The sequence below is a fragment of the Hippocampus bargibanti genome, linkage group LG02 (genome assembly GCF_051943395.1).
Source record: "Hippocampus bargibanti isolate YZ-2025 linkage group LG02, ASM5194339v1, whole genome shotgun sequence".
Taxonomy (NCBI): Eukaryota; Metazoa; Chordata; class Actinopteri; order Syngnathiformes; family Syngnathidae; genus Hippocampus; species Hippocampus bargibanti.
In genome coordinates, this window is record NC_142735.1 from 11,758,739 (window position 1) to 11,779,619 (window position 20,881).

General features: G+C 44.4%; 1 protein-coding gene across 2 annotated transcripts in view; it reads left to right on the forward strand.

Annotated features, from left to right (window-relative positions):
- The window catches only part of LOC148901548 (uncharacterized), an 82,946-nt gene that overhangs the window by 54,124 nt on the left and 7,941 nt on the right, over positions 1-20,881 (forward strand). For both annotated transcript variants that reach the window (XR_016117872.1, XM_089017142.1), the window contains exon 3: positions 5,697-5,847. The gene's annotated coding sequence lies outside the window, so the exon portion shown is untranslated. The remainder of the gene's footprint in view (positions 1-5,696; positions 5,848-20,881) is intronic.

The window sequence follows — 20,881 nt, forward strand, 5'->3', positions numbered from 1 at the left end:
TCTAAGGAACAAAAACTGAATTTCTACCCTTTACGGCACTGGAAAAAGCCCATTAATTATTCATTTCATCATGTAACGATGTTGCGCGCACACACACACACAGAGACACACACATATCTATATATCGCTCCATCCTTCTTGCTATCTATCGATCCATCCGTCTTGCTATCTATCGATCCATCCGTCTTGCTATCTTTCCATCCACCCGTCTTGCTATCTATCTGTCCATCCGTCTTGCTATCTATCCATTCATCCGTCTTGCTATCTGTCCGCCCGTCCGCCCGCCCGTCTGTCTGTCTGTCTGTCTGTCCGTCCGTCTTGCTATCGATCCATCCACCCATCTTGCTATCTATCCGTCTGTCCGTTCGCCCCTATCTATCTATCTATCTATCTATCTATCTATCTATCTATCTATCTATCTATCTATCTATCTATCTATCTATCTATCTATCTATCTATCTATCTATCTATCTGTCTGTCTGTCTGTCTGTCTGTCTGTCTGTCTGCCTGCCTGCCTGCCTGCCTGCCTACCTACCTACCTACCTACCTACCTATCTATCTATCTATCTATCTATCTATCTATCTATCTATCTATCTATCTATCTATCTATCTATCTATCTATCTATCTATCTACATATATACAGTAAAGTCTCATTATATCGATATCGGATATATCGATAGTCCCGGTTATATCGATACTATTTCTATGCACGCACGGAGAAAATTACATGCAAACAGGGTCGGATATATCGATAGTCCCGGTTATATCGATATTTTTTCGGACTCCCTTGAATATCGATATAACGAGACTTTACTGTATATATATATATATATATATATATATATATATATATATATATATATATATATATATATATATATATATATATATATATATATATATATATATAGATAGATATATCTATATATATATAGATATATATATACAGCAGATTGAACGCTGAACTTTTCTTGGGATGACTATTGTAGTTAATGAAGGAAAAAAAACTTTAGTTAAATATAACAATGCAATATATATATATATATATATATATATATATATATATATATATATATATATATATATATATATATATATTTTCCTTCATTAACTACAATAGTCATCCCAAGAAGAGTTCAGCGTTCAACCTGCTGACGATAATAAAACTTCAGTGACTCAAACGAGATATTTCTGATAGCGTGCGATGACTTTCACGCGAACCCTACTCCCATCTTTGAGACCCCCCTCATCTGCTCCCGCCACTTGAAATCGTTAGTGCGCCCAGGCGACTAAGAGCAGTTTATCAATCAAGTGTAAATGAGGCCGCTTAATTAATAGGCAGCTCAAGGCCATGTGCAAATATTTCTCTTCAGCCTCAGCAGGATGGAAGGCCATACTGATGGATGGGCTGAACCGAGAAGTTAGGTGGATCTGAAGTGTCCGACAACCTGTGGCACTTGCAAGGATTGTGCTTGAACTGACTTGTCCTTCATATATTTGTAAGCTCCAAAGCATTCTTGTTTTTCCACCGACAGTTTTCTGCTATTGCCGTCTGTTTTTTTTTGTACTGGCCAGCAACCAATAATATGCAGTTAGATTAATTGAATATTAACAGCGGGCATTTTGTAATCTGCTCGCGGGGTGATACAGTGGCTGCGCGGCTAAACACTACATTAATCCGAATGCGCCGCTTTTGCATTATGGTTGCATCTTCGCCCTATTTATAAACGGTAAGTGGCCTGAATTTCCCTAAAGTGTGACATGTCACGAGGATACATAAAAATGTCTCATAAATATGACTCCTCATTAGTTTATTGCAAGCCATCGAAATAACATCTGGGGAGAGGTACTACGGGTGCATTGCCACATGCAATAATGGAACATTACGGCTTCAAGATGGGCTGTCAGTTCCCGCCAGAGCTTGTTTTGCCAACGTTCACTGGCTTTTTGGCAACATAGCAAAAGTGTGTTAATACGTATTTGTGAAGCAACGGTTGAATGTAATTCCTGGCAGCTGCAACCTTGAACAATAGACATGAACAGGTTGACGAGAAATAATCCACAATCAAAAAGGTTCATACAAAGTTCAATCATGATAGGGAATAGTTATAAGGAATGTTCCGTTTTAGAATGAATGATATTCCTCTTCTCAAAGTTAGTGGGGACTTTTCATTGAAGAAATATATAGAATTATTAGAATTTTACATTGAGTTAATAAATAAATAAATAAATAAATATCACGTTCAGACATGTACAGGAATATACACAAGAAATATAAAAATATAAAATTAATATGATAAAACAGTCAATGTGAACTGGGATTGATGGTTATGTTGTAACAGCCCTTGAGAAAGAACAAGATAGCTACAAATGATCCATTTTGTGAGAAGCTTTATCCTCACAAGGGTCACAGAGGGTCCTGGAGCCTATTTGAGTTGTATTTGTGGAGTAGGCAGGGGACACACGAAGCTGTTCGCCAGGTGATTGGGGGTCACAAATAGTCGAACAAGCATCCAGGCTCACACTCACCCCAAGGGACAAATTAACTTCAGACGCCATTCGATCAATTACAGGAATATGAACAAAGATTGTACTCTTTTTACATTTATGCCATCAGTTCCATTCCAGTTTTTTTTTCTATACAACCACTTTACACGTAAAGTTTAACTAAAAATAACCTAATGTAAAACAAATAAATAAATAAATAACATGAGATGGCACACATAGAGACAAACAACAATTCACACCCACATCCACACCTTCGCTGAGTGGGAACTGAAATATAACATCCATTTTCCCATCCACGTTCCTCTATTTTATATAAACAGTAACATCCATCCATCAAAATTTCCGACCTGCTTTATCCACACAATGATGCTGAAGCCTATCCCAGGTGTCTTTGGGGAGACCCTAAACCAGCCTGCCATACATTTTCCAAAGTAAACTGAGGCCCAGAGAGAACATTCAAACTCCACACAGGGAGACCAAAGCCGGGATTGAACCCACAACCTCTGTAATACGAGGTCAACGCGCAAACTATGGTAAAATAGTAATATTAACGAATTAAACATTTGGGTAAGAAAGGGTGGAATTTTATTTTGGAAATATCATAATGTGGTGGGCTGGTGGCTCCTCTCCAGTATTTTTGGAATTGCCGTTTTGACACAGTGCACTGCAGTCAAAAAGTCTGTCAATGTGCAATGTAAATGAGACGATGTTGATGTGTCGGTTCATTTAGTTTTTCATTTCTGGACTAACTGTCGTGGCGGCAGTGAGGAAGTGAAAAAAAAAAATGCAAATTTGCACTTGAGTCTCACAACAATGCTCGTTGTTGTCATTAGAGGTCGTGTTGATGATATGCTAATGAGCCACAACACTCAAAAGAAATCCTAAATTCAGAGCTGTTTTGCTCGTGTTGATATTGAATTGTAGAAGCATTGAAGGTGACAGCAAAAACACAAAATAATAAAGGTGAAAATGTCAGAAGCATTTTTCAAAGTGTACATGGATCATGATGATTAATGTAGGAAAGTGAAAGCTTTCATTTTGGAGAGTCCAGGGGACATTTGACCAAGGCTTCAAGCTCTAATCTTTAAAGTTGACTTTCCAAAGGTGACACAACCTTGAAACCTAAAATATAAAGCTTTGCACTGTTGTAAAAGTACAGTATAGTAGTACAGCAGCTCATGTATTTTGTTTTTCTACTTTCATTCCTTCAATACAAATGTATATTTCTCCACTGTGAGACTAATAAAGGCAAATGAAATCCAATACAATACAAAACCCTTTCCCTGACTTGAAACTCAACTTAAAATTCCTAACCAGGACTTGAAAACCTAAATGTATTCTAAATCCTTGCTTAAAAATATTAGCCCACAATTTGAACTTCAATTTGAAAAATAACTGACTGGCAAATTTTAGCAAAGACTTGACTAATTAGTTAAAATTTGGTTTGCAATTCAACCCAGTCTTAAAACCCTACTTTGAATTCCTAATCCTAGTTTGAAAGCCAAACCTTGTCTTCAAAACCACATTTGAAACCCTAACGCTTGTGTGAAACAAACGATCATAGTTTAAATATGATTTTAAACGCTAACCTTGATTTGAAGCCCTACTATGAAAACCTAAAACAAATTCCGAGGCTTAATTTCAACCTCTCACATTGATTTAAAATCTAAACTCTGGCTTGATAACTACCTATCCTTTTCCGTGACTGGTTATGATTAAAGGGGTTGTGAGAATTCTGGAGCCCATCCCAGCTGTCCTCAGGCTGGAACACACTCTGAATTGGTCTCAAGGCAATCAAATAGTTATTTGAAACCTTCTTTTAACCCAACCCTTGAAGTCAGGATTGAGGCTCAATCCCAACCCCCATCTTGAAACCCTCATTTCCACCCTTCACATTTAACACACAATTTGTAATACAACACATCTATGATGGAATCACTGTTATTTATTGGAAACAGATGATTTTTGTCCAATTGGGGGGTTTATAATAGCATAGTTAATGTATGTCTTTTTTTTAGCATAGTTAATGTATGTCTTTTTTTTGCCCACAAGCATGTGGCTTCATCTCAGACTGTTCCCAATTACAAAGCGGCTGCTAAGACTGCTGCAAACCCACAGCCATCATTCTGCCTCAGTGATCTTGACAGCCCAATCCCGCGTATTCCCCTCTCGCATGGGAGATGCAGAATGTATGGCGGCCTACAAAAGCCCTGGCTTCAGCAATAAAAGCCTCGCCAATTTGAAGCGCCACTTGGCATCCGCGGTGGTGGGAAAACAAGTCGGTCGGCTTTTTGTTCATCGCGCGACTCAATCAAAGTCAAAGAAGCTGGCGGGGAGAATGGACGAATCAGCCTTGACGATAGTTTGCTTGGTATCAATCTTCAGAGAGATGCACAGGGGTAAACTGCACAAGTAAGACACACACTGACTGGGTGGCTGATCTCAGACCACTGCACATTGATAATATAGCACCCACTAGCAGGCCGGCTAATACCAGTGGGAGACCTTTTAATTGACAACAAAATAAAAATGAAATAAAAGAAGATGGTGGTGGTGGTGGTGGGAGGGTTGATTCAGGCGAACAACAACTCGTAGGGTCAGCATATGTCTTCATCAAATGAATGCCACTTGTGAAGTCATTGGCTGCTGCCTAGTTTGTAAATGATTTAACTGCATTTTGTTCATACACAGAGCATAATATGATGCAAACATGACACATCTGATGTTGTATTGAGCCTTGGCCAAGTTTGAAACCTTAACCCTGACGTGAAACCATTGCTCTGACTTGAAATCCTACTTCCAAACCCTGTCTGTGCCTTAGAACACAAAACACACATTTTAATGGCGAATCCAATCATGAAACCCTAACTCTGGCTTTAAAAACTATTTTGATACCATACCGTGGATTCGAGCCATAGCCCACTTTAACAATAAAAAATGATTGGTCAGTGTGCATTTTGGTGTGCAGTCCATTTTATTTGCAGCAATAATAAGCATGCCATGTGTGTGTGTGTGCATGTGTGTGTGCAAGTGTAAAGAAATAGAGAAAGAGGGAGAGAGACAGAAAGAAAATGCCAAGAAAAACTGACAGTTAAGCAGGGAAAAAAACCTTGAATCTCAACAGCCTCACTCGAGGCGTTTGACTTCCCGTTTTGTGCACGGTTAAATCTTTTAATTCTTTCACAGAGACCATTTCTGTTTGGCGAAATCTCCTTTGCCACACACACCTACGAGCAAGCTGAGTAAATGGAATATTTATAAAAGCCGTATGGTGTCAAGGCAAAAACAGCCGGGCAGCAGATGATATGCGGGAGGATCACGCTCATCTTTTATTTCAGTAAGTCACAGAAAAAACGCTTTCACACATCACTTGGAAATGTTATCCAAAATGATGTCTGTATAAGTGATCAATATGTCACAAGGTTCAAACTTGGCGAACGCACACAGAGCTGTTGCAGGCTTTTCTCTTCCAACAACCACACTCCCTCATGCATTAATTCTTGGAGTTGTGTAGTTTTTCAATTTGCATTCACCCTTCCATCAAACCTGAAATCCCCCCCCTTTCTTCCAATCCATCACTAATCAATCGAAAAGGCCGGAGTTACACTACAATTGAGCTGTTTTTGTCCAAACAAGCTGTAAAATGGTCTTCTCAAACTCCACTATTTTTTTTGTCATTCAGAACGTTCACATTGTAGTCATGTGGACTAACAGAGGTATTATCTGTATCGCGTTGTTTCCATGTTCAGAAACATTTAATAAAATGTTTGTTCATCAGCTTTTAATTTCACAATAATAGCACGACTTGAAATGCTACCTATATTTTCCAACATTTTTTCTTTTGTTCTAATTACTTTTTGAAAACTGTAAACCACATTGTCATTTTTTTCCCTCCATGTCATAGAACAGGTGGCACTGTACTGTACAGCAAAACAAAGAAAAATTGTGACATGCTAGACTTTCTGTATATATATATATATATATATATATATATATATATATATATATATATATATATATATATATATATATATATATATAAATATAACCATAACCAGGTGGCTGGCATAGTCTACCGAAACATCTGTGCGGAGTATGGACTGGAAACCCCAAGGTCAAAATGGGAAACACCTCCCAAGGTGGTGGAGAATGACCGAGCAAAAATCCTGTGGGACTTCCAGATACAGACTGACAAGATGGTAATGGCCAACCAACCAGATATCGTGGTCATAGATAAAGGGGAAAGGAAAGCCGTTGTCGTGGATGTAGCGGTCCCGAGTGATGGGAACATCAGAAAGAAGGAACATGAGAAAATCGAGAAATACCAAGGGCTCAGAGAGGAGCTGGAGAGAGCCTGGAAGGTAAAGGTGACAGTCGTGCCTGTGGTGGTCGGAGCACTTGGGGCAGTGACCCCCAAACTCGACGAGTGGTTGCAACAGATCCCGGGAACAACATCGGATATCTCGGTCCAGAAAAGCGCAGTGCTGGGAACAGCACGGATACTGCGCAGAACCCTCAAGCTTCCTGGCCTCTGGTAGAGGACCCGAGCTGAAATGGGGACAGACACCACCCATGGTGGGTGAGACGAGGATTTTTTTATATATATATATATATATATATATATATATATATATATATATATATATATATATATATATATATATATATATATATATATATATATAGCGGTAGTCGAGTGGTTAGCACACCGGCTTCACCGTGCAGAGGTCGCCGGTTCGCGTCCCGGTCCGGCCTCCCTGTGTGGAGTTTGCATGTTCTCCTCGGGCCCGCGTGGGTTTTCTCCGGGTCCTCCGGTTTCCTCCCACACTCCAAAAACATGCATGGCAGGCAGATTGACCACTCCAAATTGTCCCTAGGTGTGAGAGTGACTGTTGTATGTCTTTGTGTGCCCTGCGATTGGCTGGCAATCAATTCAGGGTGTCCCCCGCCTCGTGCCCAAAGACAGCTGAGATAGGCTCCAGCAACCCCCGCGACCCTAATGAGGAATAAGCGGTACGGAAAATGAGATGAGATGAGATATATATATTTATATACTATATATATATATATATATATATATATATATATATATATATATATACAGTAAAGTCTCGTTATATCGATATCGGATATATCGATAGTCCCGGTTATATCGATACTATTTCTATGCACGCACGGGGAAAATTACATGCACACAGGGTCGGATATATCGATAGTCCCGGTTATATCGATATTTTTTCGGACTCCCTTGAATATCGATATAACGAGACTTTACTATATATATATATATATATATATATATATATATATATATATATATATATACAGAAAGTCTAGCATGTCACAATTTTTCTTCGTTTTGCTGTACAGTACATTGACTGTTTTATCACAGTAATTTTATATCGAGTGTATATATATATATATATATATATATATATATATATATATATATATATAGAGAGAGAGAGAGAGAGAGAGAGAGAGAGAGAGAGAGAGAGAGAGTGTGTATAGTATAGCGATATCTCAGTTGATAAGGAATCGGTTTGGCATATGGGAGATGAGGGTTCGAATCCCACTTGGGGCAGAGAAAAATGAGCACAAAAACATCATCCAGTGTGGGTCCTTGGGCAAGACCCTTCACGCTAATGCCTACCTCATACAATGATGAGAGACAATAAATGGAATGACATGCAGACGTCGCCCGGCCAAACAAGGTCTGCGTCGGGTGCTGGGGAACCAGAGCACCTTGATGAAAAATGGGCTACTGGAACAAAGCGGAGATGGACGAGATGCGATAACATGGCTCTGTTGGAATGCTACTACTCAAGCAACCCGAGTCAGAGGGGTTACATGCGGAGAATGGGGGCTGAATGGTTACTTCGAAACCCACAGTCACGAATGACCACGAAACAACTAGTAGCTCAGTGTTCCAATATCCACAAACGGCAATTACTATCACAACTTGAGATTGATGAGGTACAACACAAATTCGAAGGCGAAGGGCCCCAGGCTGCCACATCAGAGGAAGAGGTTCAGCCAGAGATTGGGAGGCAAGCCCCAATGAATGATGAGATTGGGAAGCCAACCCCAATGAATGAAATGCTGAGCGAGGCAGCAACTGACCTGAGAGATAATGGCAAGAATGAAAACTGGGCAACTCAGAAACCGATTACAACGGCTCTGTGAAGTACCACCTGAAAGTCTCATGGAAACTGTGAATGCAGCACTGAGAACGATCCCGACCGGAACGATCACGGAAACCAATGAGCTGATATACGCCTCAGCATCAGTGATCCTAGAGATGCTTGGCTACAAGAGCAACCATGAGAGCCACGCGATTCATTACCCACCATGGAAAAGATGGTTTAACAGCAGAGCAGACCCTCCAAGGCAGACCCTCCAAGGCTGGAAACTGAAAGATACTGGAAAGGCATATGGGAGAAGGAGGTCGCATATAACAGCAGTGCACAATGGCTGGTGACTCTGAACAGAACACCAGTTACCATCACAGCGGCAGATATACAAGAAAGAGTCTCAGGTATGAAAAACTGGACGGCACCAGGCCCGGATATGGTCCACACCTACTGGCTAAAGAAACTCCACGAGCGCCTAGCAGCACAAATGAATGGATGGGACTCACCCAGGATGGCTAACCGAAGGGCGAACAATCCTGATCATGAAGTATTCCTCAAAGGGTGCAGTTCCTTCCAACTATCGGCCAATAACCTGTCTCTCCACAACATGGAAGCTCATATCAGGCATCATTGCGGCTAAGATAAGTGGACACGTGGATCAATACATGAGCAAAGCACAGAAAGGCATTAGTAGAGATACTAGAGGTGCCAAACATCAGCTGCTGGTTGACAGAACAGTCACACAAGACTGCAGGTCCCGACATACCAACCTGTGCACAGCCTGGATTGATTACAAGAAAGCATATGACCCACACACATGGATCACTGAATGCTTGGAGTTGTATAAGATCAACAGGACCCTGAGAGCCTTCGTTGCAAACTCGATGAGGATGTGGAAAACCACACTTGAAGCCAATGGCAAGCCACTAACGCAAGTGTCCATCAAATGTGGCATATACCAAGGTGATGCACTCTCCCCACTGCTGTTCTGCATAGGACTGAACCCCCTCAGCCAGATAATCTATGGATACCGCCTCAGAAATAGAGCTACGATCAGTCACCTCCTCTACATGGATGACATAAAGCTGTATGCTAAGAGCGAAAGAGACATTGACTCCCTGATCCACACAACCAGGATCTACAGCAGTGATATCGGAATGTCATTCGGGCTGGAGAAATGTAGTCGGATGGTGACTAAGAGGGGCAAGGTAGTCCACACTGAAGGGGTCTCACTCCCTGAAGGAACGATAGCGGACATTGAAAACAGCTAGAAGTACCTCGGTATACCACAGGCCAATGGCAATCTCGAACTAGCAACAAGGAAAGCGGCTACGACCAAATACCTCCAGCGGGTGAGGCAAGTCCTCAGAAGCCAGCTCAATGGCAAGAACAAGACCCGGGCAATAAACAGATATGCCCTGCCAGTGATCAGATACCCTGCAGGAATAATAAGGAGGCCAAAGGAAGAGATTCAGACCACAGATATTAAAACCCGACAACTCACCATGCACGGAGGGTTCCATCCCAAGTCCAGCACCCTGAGACTGTACACAAGCCGTAAGGAAGGCGGCCGGGCACTAGTGAGTGTGCGAGCCACTGTCCAGGATGAAACATCCAAGCTCCATGAATACATCAAAGAGAAAGCTCCAACGGATGATGTACTCAGAGAATTTCTCATACAATGGGGAGCAGAGGATGAGGTGCTGGAAGAGGGACAATCATAGAGGAAAAGCCCCTACACGGGATACCATAGCAGAAGTGGCTGATCTCAAGAAGTCCTATCAGTGGCTAGAGAGGGCTGGCCTAAAGGACAGCACAGAGGCACTCATCCTGGCTGCCCAAGAGCAGGCCCTGAACACCAGAGCCATAGAGGCAGGGATATACCACATCAGACAAGACCCAAGGTGTAGGTTGTGCAAAGAGGCACCTGAGACAATCCAACACATAACTGCAGGGTGTAAGATGCTGGCAGGGAAGGTCAAAATGGGAAATACCTCCCAAGATAGTAGAGAATGACCGAGCAAAGATCCTAATAAAGGCAAATCCAATCCAATCCAATCCTGTGGGACTTCCACATACAGACTGACAAGATGGTAATGGCCAACCAACCAGATATCGTGCTCATAGATGAAGGGGAAAGGAAAGCCGTTGTCGTGGATGTAGCGGTCCCGAGTGATGGAAACATCAGAAAGAAGGAACATGAGAAAATGGAGAAATACCAAGGGCTCAGAGCTCCTCTCTGAGAGAGCCTGGAAGGTAAAGGTGACAGTCGTGCCTGTGGTGGTCGGAGCACTCGGGGCAGTGACCCCCAAACTCGACGAGTGGTTGCAACAGATCTCGGGAACAACATCGGATATCTCGGTCCAGAAAAGCGCAGTGCTGGGAACAGCACTGATACTGCGCAGAACCCTCAAGCTTCCTGGCCTGTGGTAGAGGACCCGAGCTAAAAATGGGGGATAGACACCACCCATTGGGGGTGTGACGAGGATTTTTTAAGTATATATATATATATATCTCATCTCATCTCATTTTCCGTACCGCTTATTCCTCATTAGGGTCGCGGGGGTTGCTGGAGCCTATCTCTGCTGTCTTCGGGCACGAGGCGGGGGACACCCTGAATTGGTTGCCAGCCAATCGCAGGGCACACAAAGACATACAACAGTCACTCTCACACTCACACCTAGGGACAATTTGGAGTGGTCAATCTGCCTGCCATGCATGTTTTTGGAGTGTGGGAGGAAACCGGAGGACCCGGAGAAAACCCACGCGGGACCGGGACGCGAACCGGCGACCTCTGCACTGTGAAGCCGGTGTGCTAACCACTCGACTACCAGGCCGCCCTATACAGTAAAGTCTCGTTATATCGATATCGGTTATATCGATAGTACCGCTTATTACGATACTATTTTCATTTCCCTTGCACATTTCTAGTCTTTTTATGTATAATTAGTACCGTTTAGTACGATACCCGGTTATTACGATAATCCGGTTATTACGGTGCTCCTTTTCATCCCCCGCCTGCCATTTTTGTTGTTTATATTGATATATCCGTCGTGCCATTGGTCAACTTGGTCACGTGTCTTGTTACGTGAGCCGCCATCGGTCGCGCCATTGGTCGACTTGGTCACATGAGCCGCCATCGGTCGCGCTATTGGTCGACTTGGCCGTGTGACTTTGTCACGTCACACGCCATCGGTCGCGCCATTGGTCAACTTGGTCACGTGTCTTGGTTACGTGTCACGCCATCAGTCGCGCCATTGGTCGACTTGGTCAGGTGACTTGGTTACGTGCCCAGCACCCGTGTAGCAGAGCCATTTTCATTTTCAGACGCTAGCTCGTGTGTAGCAGACGAGATTGAAGTGTTTGTGTTAAAAGGTAAAAATGGGAAGCAGAAGAAGATTGATGACTTTTTTAAATTGTATACATAATACAGTAAGATGTAAGCGTTGCAGTTTCCCTGTTGTGTTATGTACATGCCCACTGTACTGTATATGAATGCAATCGTTTTTTGCAACAATGTTTCTTGTTTTGTCTGCTGAAGCGCGATGATTTTGAAAATTATTAACATTCCATACTGTGTATTAAAGGACAGCCGATGTCACTTTTTATTCAAATGCAAATAAAAATGACTTCACGCCAAGACGTCTTGCATTGCTTGTGAATCCAAACAATGGCTTCAGATTCGGATAATATGCCACTGTCCAGGATGAAACATCCAAGCTCCATGAATACATCAAAGAGAAGTCTCCAACGGATGATGTACTCAGAGAATGTCTCAGTCAATGGGGAACAGAGGATGAGGTGCTGGAAGAGGGACAATCATGGGAGGAAAAGCCCCTACACGGGATGTACCACCGAACCATAGCAGAAGTGGCTGATCTCAAGAAGTCCTATCAGTGGCTAGAGAGGGCTGGCCTAAAGGACAGCACAGAGGCACTCATCCTGGCTGCCCAAGAGCAGGCCCTGAACACCAGAGCCATAGAGGCAGGGATATACCACACCAGACAAGACCCAAGGTGTAGGTTGTGCAAAGAGGCACCTGAGACAATCCAACACGTAACTGCAGGGTGTAAGATGCTGGCAGGGAAAGCCTACATGGAGCGCCATAACCAGGTGGCTGGCATAGTCTACCGAAACATCTGTGCGGAGTATGGACTGGAAACCCCAAGGTCAAAATGGGAAACACCTCCCAAGGTGGTGGAGAATGACCGAGCAAAGATCCTGTGGGACTTCCAGATACAGACCGACAAGATGGTAATGGCCAACCAACCAGATATCGTGGTCATAGATAAAGGGGAAAGGAAAGCCGTTGTCGTGGATGTAGCGGTCCCGAGTGATGGGAACATCAGAAAGAAGGAACATGAGAAAATCGAGAAATACCAAGGGCTCAGAGAGGAGCTGGAGAGAGCCTAGAAGGTAAAGGTGACAGTCGTGCCTGTGGTGGTCGGAGCACTCGGGGCAGTGACCCACAAACTCGACGAGTGGTTGCAACAGATCCCGGGAACAACATCGGATATCTCGGTCCAGAAAAGCGCAGTGCTGGGAACAGCACGGATACTGCGCAGAACCCTCAAGCTTCCTGGCCTCTGGTAGAGGACCCGAGCTGAAATGGGGACAGACACCACCCATGGTGGGTGAGACGAGGATTTTTTTTTTTTTTTTTTTTTTTTTTTTTATATATATTTTTTTTTTTTCTTCAATCTGCTTCATTGACTCAAGGGTCACGGGGCCTGCTGTAGCCTATCCAATCGTCCACAGAAACAAACAACAATTCACTCTCGGACACACACCCAGACACAGCCAGCCTGCCATGCATGTTTTTTAAACGTGGGAGGAAACCGGAGGACCTGGAGAAAACCCACTCAGGCCTGCAAACTCCACAGAGGAAGGTCAGAGCTGGATTTGAACTGGGTCCTTATGCACTGTGAAGTCAACATGTGAAGCACTCGACGACTGGTCCACATCAATTTAAAATCCATATGAATAATTCTGTATTTATATGAAGTCATCAAAAATAATAAATTCACATGGACATGATTCTTGACTGGTGATGGAAAATAATCATATGTTTGGATCACTGCGTTGAGATTAACTGAGCATTACACTCAATGCAACCCAAATTTTAAAATACCCAATATTTTTACTTTTATATGTGTGAAAAAACTATATTTTATGATTTGAAAAATCTCAAGACACATAGAACATCCAACAAAGACATTTGGGATGAAATCGATACATCCAGCAATTAATCCATGAATTAATACAGTCATCTCCTCTACCATTCATCCACTGTCGTTGTGTTTTTTGAATACCGATTTCTGTCTGTGGATATATCACAAATCTGGATTCGACCAGAAATCCATGTTATAATCCTGCCAATGTCCCTCCGTCACTCATCCTACTAAAAATCCACACACTAATCAAACCATTGTCCATTCATGAATCCATGTATTCATTTTTCATCACAAAAAAATCATGAATTTGGCCAGCTCGCTCTCCCGCTCCATTCATCCAGTGGAAATGGCCTACATGAATCCGTATACCGATTTGGGTGTTGCCTATCCCCATTGTTCACCCAGTAATCCATGCACAAATCCATCTAGCACCCATATATTAATGGGGCGAATGCCTCGACCATTCATCTTAACACAACTCCATTATTAATCCAAACATTCCGCAATCCTGCCATATAACCATCAGCAAACAATAACGCCATATATTTTTTAATAAACCAATTCCCATTGCACTCATTCCACACATCAGATCAGGATAACACAATGACTACTCCTCACTGTAATCAGAGAATTTCTCAGCCCAGCTATTTCATTTCCACTGCAACCGTCATTTCTCTAAACGTAACTTTTTCTCCAATTCTTTCCTCAACCAAGATGATTGCTGCAGCAAAACTAAGCACATAGTTTCGCTCGGGTTGTCAAATGATGTGGAAGGAAAAACCCCTGAAATAAAACCTGCCAGTGGCCGCTTTCCACCATTCATGCAGAACAAGAATCGGAGCATCCATCAGTGTTCCATCATCAATCTGCATTTATTCACTCTCACCCATGGAATAACCTCTTCCACCATTCATTCATTTACTCATCCATCTATGTAAAAATCCATGACTCAGTCCACCTTTTCACTCAGCTATTCAGCCATTCATCCGATTCCCAAAAACCACAAATTAATCATTCAATCCATCATAAAACCTGTAATCCATCTTCCATCTAGATGAATGCTTTGCCTGCCAAATAAAAATAAAAATCCACTTTTCAGTTCATCATTCATCCTGTTCATTCATTCATTTGACTGAAGTCCAGCATGTACAAAAACTTTTTACCACAGGAGCTTCCACTCATTCAAAGTATTGCCAGTGTTCCTCAGCATATTTATACTCAACGTGTTTTGGGCCAACCGAATGGAACCCGTGGCATCCTCTCCCATCTGCAAGTAAATGAGAAACGCTTGGTCGGTTTCTCATTGAGCCTAATCAAACATTTAATTGCTCGTTGTGAAAGACAGACTGGTCCCAAACCGGAGGAGCTGAGAACGAAAAGCACAGACAAAAATGCAATGGAGACGGGCATTACTTGAGCATAATTGCTTCCTAAACAGTTATCTCCTTTACATTTTATAACCACACACAAACACGCGATGAGGAAACCTGACCATGCATTTTTTGCATATCACACAGAACTTCTGTCTTGTCATAGTGATGCCTCACAAGGATTTATATTAATCACTTCTAAGTGGTTTCTGAAGTTGGTTGTCCGTTAACAGGGTTGCACTATAAAGAATGCAAAGGTCAGAGCAATTGATTGATATTTATTTTATGGCATGTGTCTTTGTCAATTAATTTGTTTGTTCTTTAGGTTGTATGTATGTTTTTTTCTTTTCTTAAAAATGATTCAACTACTATGATGGTTAAGGTTTAGTCGTTTTGATGATTATTACTGAGCTTGTTTTTCATTGGGGGGTTAATTTGGTTGTTAATTTGGATACAAATTAGGACATTTTGTAAATTGATTATTGATCTTATTTTGCCAACTATCTATCCTGAAAATAATGCGACTTCACCATTTGCATTCAATCCACGATATCAACTTGCAGTTGCATCTCTGGTAATATTATGTTTTTTGAGCACCATGAGTTCATTGGCTCATTGGTTTGCGTGGTACTTCAGAGTGTTTTCTGTTCAGTGAAAAGCCGGGATGAACTTCCCTTTTCAGCCACGTGAGGAATATTTGCACAATTCCTGCATGGAATCCTCGTAAATCATTAGGAAATTGGTTGGATAATGGATACTGTGATAAGAAATATAGCACTTTGCTAACAGTAAGAGGTCGCTCCCGCTGAGCAATATCAACAGCAATGTTGTTGCAAGCCAAGTCAGACTATAATTAATAGCATGTGAGTTCAACATGTGACACGCCTCTTCTGCTAGCCGCCGCTATCTGATGCAAAATGAAGAGGACTTAGAGGGGAAGATCAGGCTAGAGTGCAAGCATTGTGGGTGGGCTTTCGCGGAGGTAGCTTTTCCTGATCTTCGCCAGGGTTCAGTGTTGCTCTGTCTTTTCTTATTAGGAAGCTAATGCGACTGTCTGTTCTCATAGCAGAAAGCAGTCCCCCCCAACACCACTGTTTCCAATCCACCACCTTTTTCCCCCTATTGCCCTAATCTGTGCAGTGGCAGCGGATGATAAGGTGCCACACATTCACTTAGTCTGCTCTGTACCGCTTGAGGACGTGAGGGAAACTTTTGCAGGTCCATCCATCCATCCATCTTCTGCCGCTTATCCGGGGTCGGGTCGCGGGGGCAGCAGCTTCAGTAGGGAAGCCCAGACTTCCCTCTCCCCAGCCACTTCTTCCAGCTCGTCCTGGCGGATCCCGAGGCGTTCCCATGCCAGCTGGGAGACATAGTCTCTCCAGCGTGTTCTGGGTTGTCCCCGGGGTCTCCTGCCAGTGGGGCATGCCCGGAACACCTCACGAGGGAGACGTCCCGGGGGCATCCTAATCAGATGCCCGAGCCACCTCATCTGGCTCCTCTCGATGTGGCGGAGAAGCGGCTCGACTTTGAGCCCCTCTCGGATGACCGAGCTTCTCACCTTATCTCTAAGGGAGAGCCCGGACACCCGACGGAGAAAGCTCATTTCGGCCGCTTGCATCCGGGATCTCGTTCTTTCGGACACAACCCATAGCTCGTGACCATAGATGAGGGTTGGGACGTAGATCGACCGGTAGATTGAGAGCTTTGCTTTTTGGCTCAGCTCCTTCTTCACCACGACAGATCGGTACAAAGTCCGCATCACGGCAGACGCCGCACCGATCCGCCTGTCGACCTCTCGATCCCTTTCACCCTCACTCGTGAACAAGACACCCAGATACTTAAACTCCTCCACTTGAGGCAAAATCTCCTCCCCGACCCGGAGAGGGCACTCCACCCTTTTCCGACTGAGAACCATTGTCTCAGATTTGGAGGTGCTGATTCTCATCCCAGCTGCTTCACATTCGGCTGCGAAACGCTCCAGCGAGAGTTGGAGAGCTCCACTTGAAGGCCCCAACAGTACAACATCATCTGCAAAAAGCAGAGATGCTATACTGAGGCTACCAAAACGGAAACCTTCAACGCTTCGGCTGCGCCTAGAAATTCTGTCCATAAAGGTTATGAACAGAATCGGTGACAAAGGGCAGCCTTGGCGGAGCCCAACCCTCACTGGAAACGATTCCGACTTACTGCCGGCAATGGGAACCAGACTCTGACATTGGTCATATAGGGACCGAACGGCCCGTATCAGCCGCTCCTGTACCCCATACTCCCGAAGTACCCTCCACAGAACTCCACGAGGGACACGGTCAAACGCTTTCTCCAAGTCCACAAAACACATGTAGAGTGGTTGGGCGAATTCCCATGCGCCCTCGAGGACCCTGCTAAGTGTGTAAAGCTGGTCCACTGTTCCGTGGCTGGGACGAAAACCACACTGTTCCTCCTCAATCTGAGGCTCGACTTTCCGATGGACCCGCCCCTCTAGGACCCCTGAATAGACCTTTCCAGGGAGGCTGAGGAGTGTGATCCCTCTGTAGTTGGAACACACCCTCCGGTCCCCCTTTTTAAAAAGGGGGACCACCACCCCGGTCTGCCAATCCAGAGGCACTCTCCCCGATGACCACGCAATGTTGCAGAGGCGTGTCAGCCAGGACAGCCCCACAACATCCAGGGCCTTGAGGAACTCCGGTCGGATCTCATCCACCCCCGGGGCCTTGCCACCGAGGAGCTTTTTAACCACCTCGGTGACTTCAGTCACAAGGATCGGAGGGCCCACCTCGGAGTCCCCAGACACTGCTTCCTCCAAGGAAGGCGTGTTGGTGGAGTTGAGGAGGTCTTCGAAGTACTCTGCCCACCGGTTCACGACGTCTCGAGTCGAAGTCAGCAGCGCCCCACACTCACTGTACACAGTGTTAGTGGTGCACTGCTTTCCCCTCCCGAGACGCCGGATGGTGGACCAGAATTTCCTCGAAGCGGTCCGGAAGTCGGCTTCCATGGCCTCACCGAACTCTTCCCATGCCCGTGTTTTTGCCTCGGCGACCACCGAGGCTGCATTCCGCTTGGCTAGTCGATACGTGTCAGCTGTCTCAGGAGTCCCACAGGCTATATAAGCCCGGTCGGACTCCTTCTTCAGCTTTACGGCATCCCTTACTACTGGTGTCCACCAGCGACTACGGGGATTGCCTCCACGACAGGCACCAACCACCTTACGGCCGCAACTCTGATTTGCCGCCTCAGCAAGGGAGGTACGGAACATGGTCCATTCGGACTCAATGTCCCCCACCTCCCCCGGGACATGTGTATAGTTCTGCCGGAGGTGGGAGTTGAAACTCCTTCTGACAGGGGATTCTGCCAGACGTTCCCAACAAACCCTCACAACACGTTTGGGTCTTCCAGGTCGGACTGGCATCTTCCCCCACCAACGGAGCCTACTCACCACCAGGTGGTGATCAGTTGACAGCTCCGCCCCTCTCTTCACTCGAGTGTCCAAAACATGAGGCCGCAAATCCAATGATACAACTATAAAGTCAATCATCGAACTGCGACCAAGGGTGTCCTGGTGCCACGTGCACATATGGATACCCTTATGTTTGAATAAAGTGTTTGTTATAGACAATCCGTGTTGAGCACAGAAGTCTAATAACAAGACACCACTCCTGTTCTGATCCGGGGGGCCATTCCTCCCAATCACGCTCTTCCAGGTCCCACTGTCATTGCCCACATGAGCATTGAAATCGCCCAGCAGAACAAGGGAGTCCCCAGGGGGAGCGCTCTCCAGCACACCCCCTAAGGTCTCCAAAAAGGATGGGTACACTGAACTGCTGTTTGGTGCATATGCACAGACAACAGTCAGAACCCGTCCCCCCACCTGAAGGCGGAGGGAAGCAACCCTTTCGTCTACTGGGGTGAATCCCAATGTACAGGCGGCGAGTCGGGGGGCAATACGTATGCCCACACCTGCTCTACGCCTCTCACCGTGGGCAACTCCAGAGTGGAAGAGAGTCCAACCCCTCTCGAGAGGGCTGGTACAGGAACCCAGGCTGTGTGTGGAGGCAAGCCCAACTATGTCTAGTCGGAACTTTTCAACCTCGTGCACCAGCTCAGGCTCCTTCCCTGTAAGAGAGGTGACATTCCACGTCCCCAGAGCTAGCTTCTGCAGTCGAGGGTCGGACCGCCAGGGTCCCCGCCTTTGGCTGCTGCCCAGCTCACATTGCACCCGACCCCTCTGGCCCCTCCCATGGGTGGTGAGCCCTTTAGAAGGGGGACCCACGTTTCCTCTTCGGGCTGAGCCCGACCGGGCCCCATGGGTGTAGGCCCGGCCCGGTATTTTGCAGGTGTTTCACATATTTATTTATTTATCCCCCCGCAGAGTTCCATTTGTAATTTCTTTTGGAGGAGGTGAATTCTGTTGAGGCAACATCTGGAGGGAAAAAAAGCAGGCTCCGCCTTCATTTAATAAAATGGAACTGTATAGTGCCACTTAGCAGTTTTTTTGACGACAATACTAGTGCAGCGTGTTCTACCGGAAACAAATTCCTTGTGTGTTCTACATACTTGGCAATAAAGATGATTCTGATTCTGATTCTGATTCTGATTTGAAAAACATGAATAAGCCCCACTTTTAAGGCCGTTGAATGAGCACAAAGTGTCGGAGCTTATGGGGGTATTGTTTGGTACGAGGGCCTTAAAAGAATTTTACGCCGAATCCACTGGCCACAAGTTTTATTCATACTTGTATTTTGAAGATCAAACATGTCAAACTGGACCTTGACTGCCAAATGAGAAGCGCCCGATGGGCTAGAATGGAGGAAACAAAACAGATTTAAAAACAAATCTGTTAATAGATAAATTGGATGATGTTCATGCTGAATTTTCACCAACTTCTGAAGACCACCGCAAGGCATCTTAAAGTATTGAACATTGTTTTTAACACAAGCATGAAATTGTTTGAGTTGGTCTCTGAAAAGGGATGGCCCACATATCAAAGATTATCATAAGGGCCTAAAGGTATTCTTAGAATGGTTGGGTATATTGCGATTTTTTCCCCCACCAATCGATTGTGGTTTGGAGCCTCAAAGTGCCTGACGTGTGAGTATCATGATGAAAATGCATGTATTTAAAGGTTTCAAAAATCAACTACCTAAATCTTATTAGGGAGGTTTACATATCAGAGCTGTATTTCAACTTAAACGTGTATTTGTGTTTATATATTGATCTTTTCTTCTTCACCATTGTTCATTTTTTAAAATGTATTGACTTTTAATATTGAAGGGGCTCGGGGCTGACAGCTGCCCAGCCCTGACCAAAAGAATCCGCCCATATGAGTCCCAATTGGAAGCCCCAATCCATCACAGATTGCCATTGATAAAGTATGAAGCCATTTTGTCGACAACATAAATATGGGAGCAGCACCAGTTTTTTTTTTTTTCTGAAAAAAAAAACCCCCAAAAAAACAATCGATACCAGTCTTAACTAAAGTGTTGGTCAGAACATGACTAGAGTTGTGGGCATTGACTGGAGTTGTTTTTTATTTAAAAGGTAAAAGCCGGCCCACCCGTCTGTGTTCAGGTTAGGGACATTGAATATCGTTGACATAAAGGCACCACACCCACCCCACAGCACAGATGTCATGAGTTACATTCTGGTCCCTGGCCATCCTGTGTGGACCTTCCATGTATTCCTTGTACCTGTGTGGG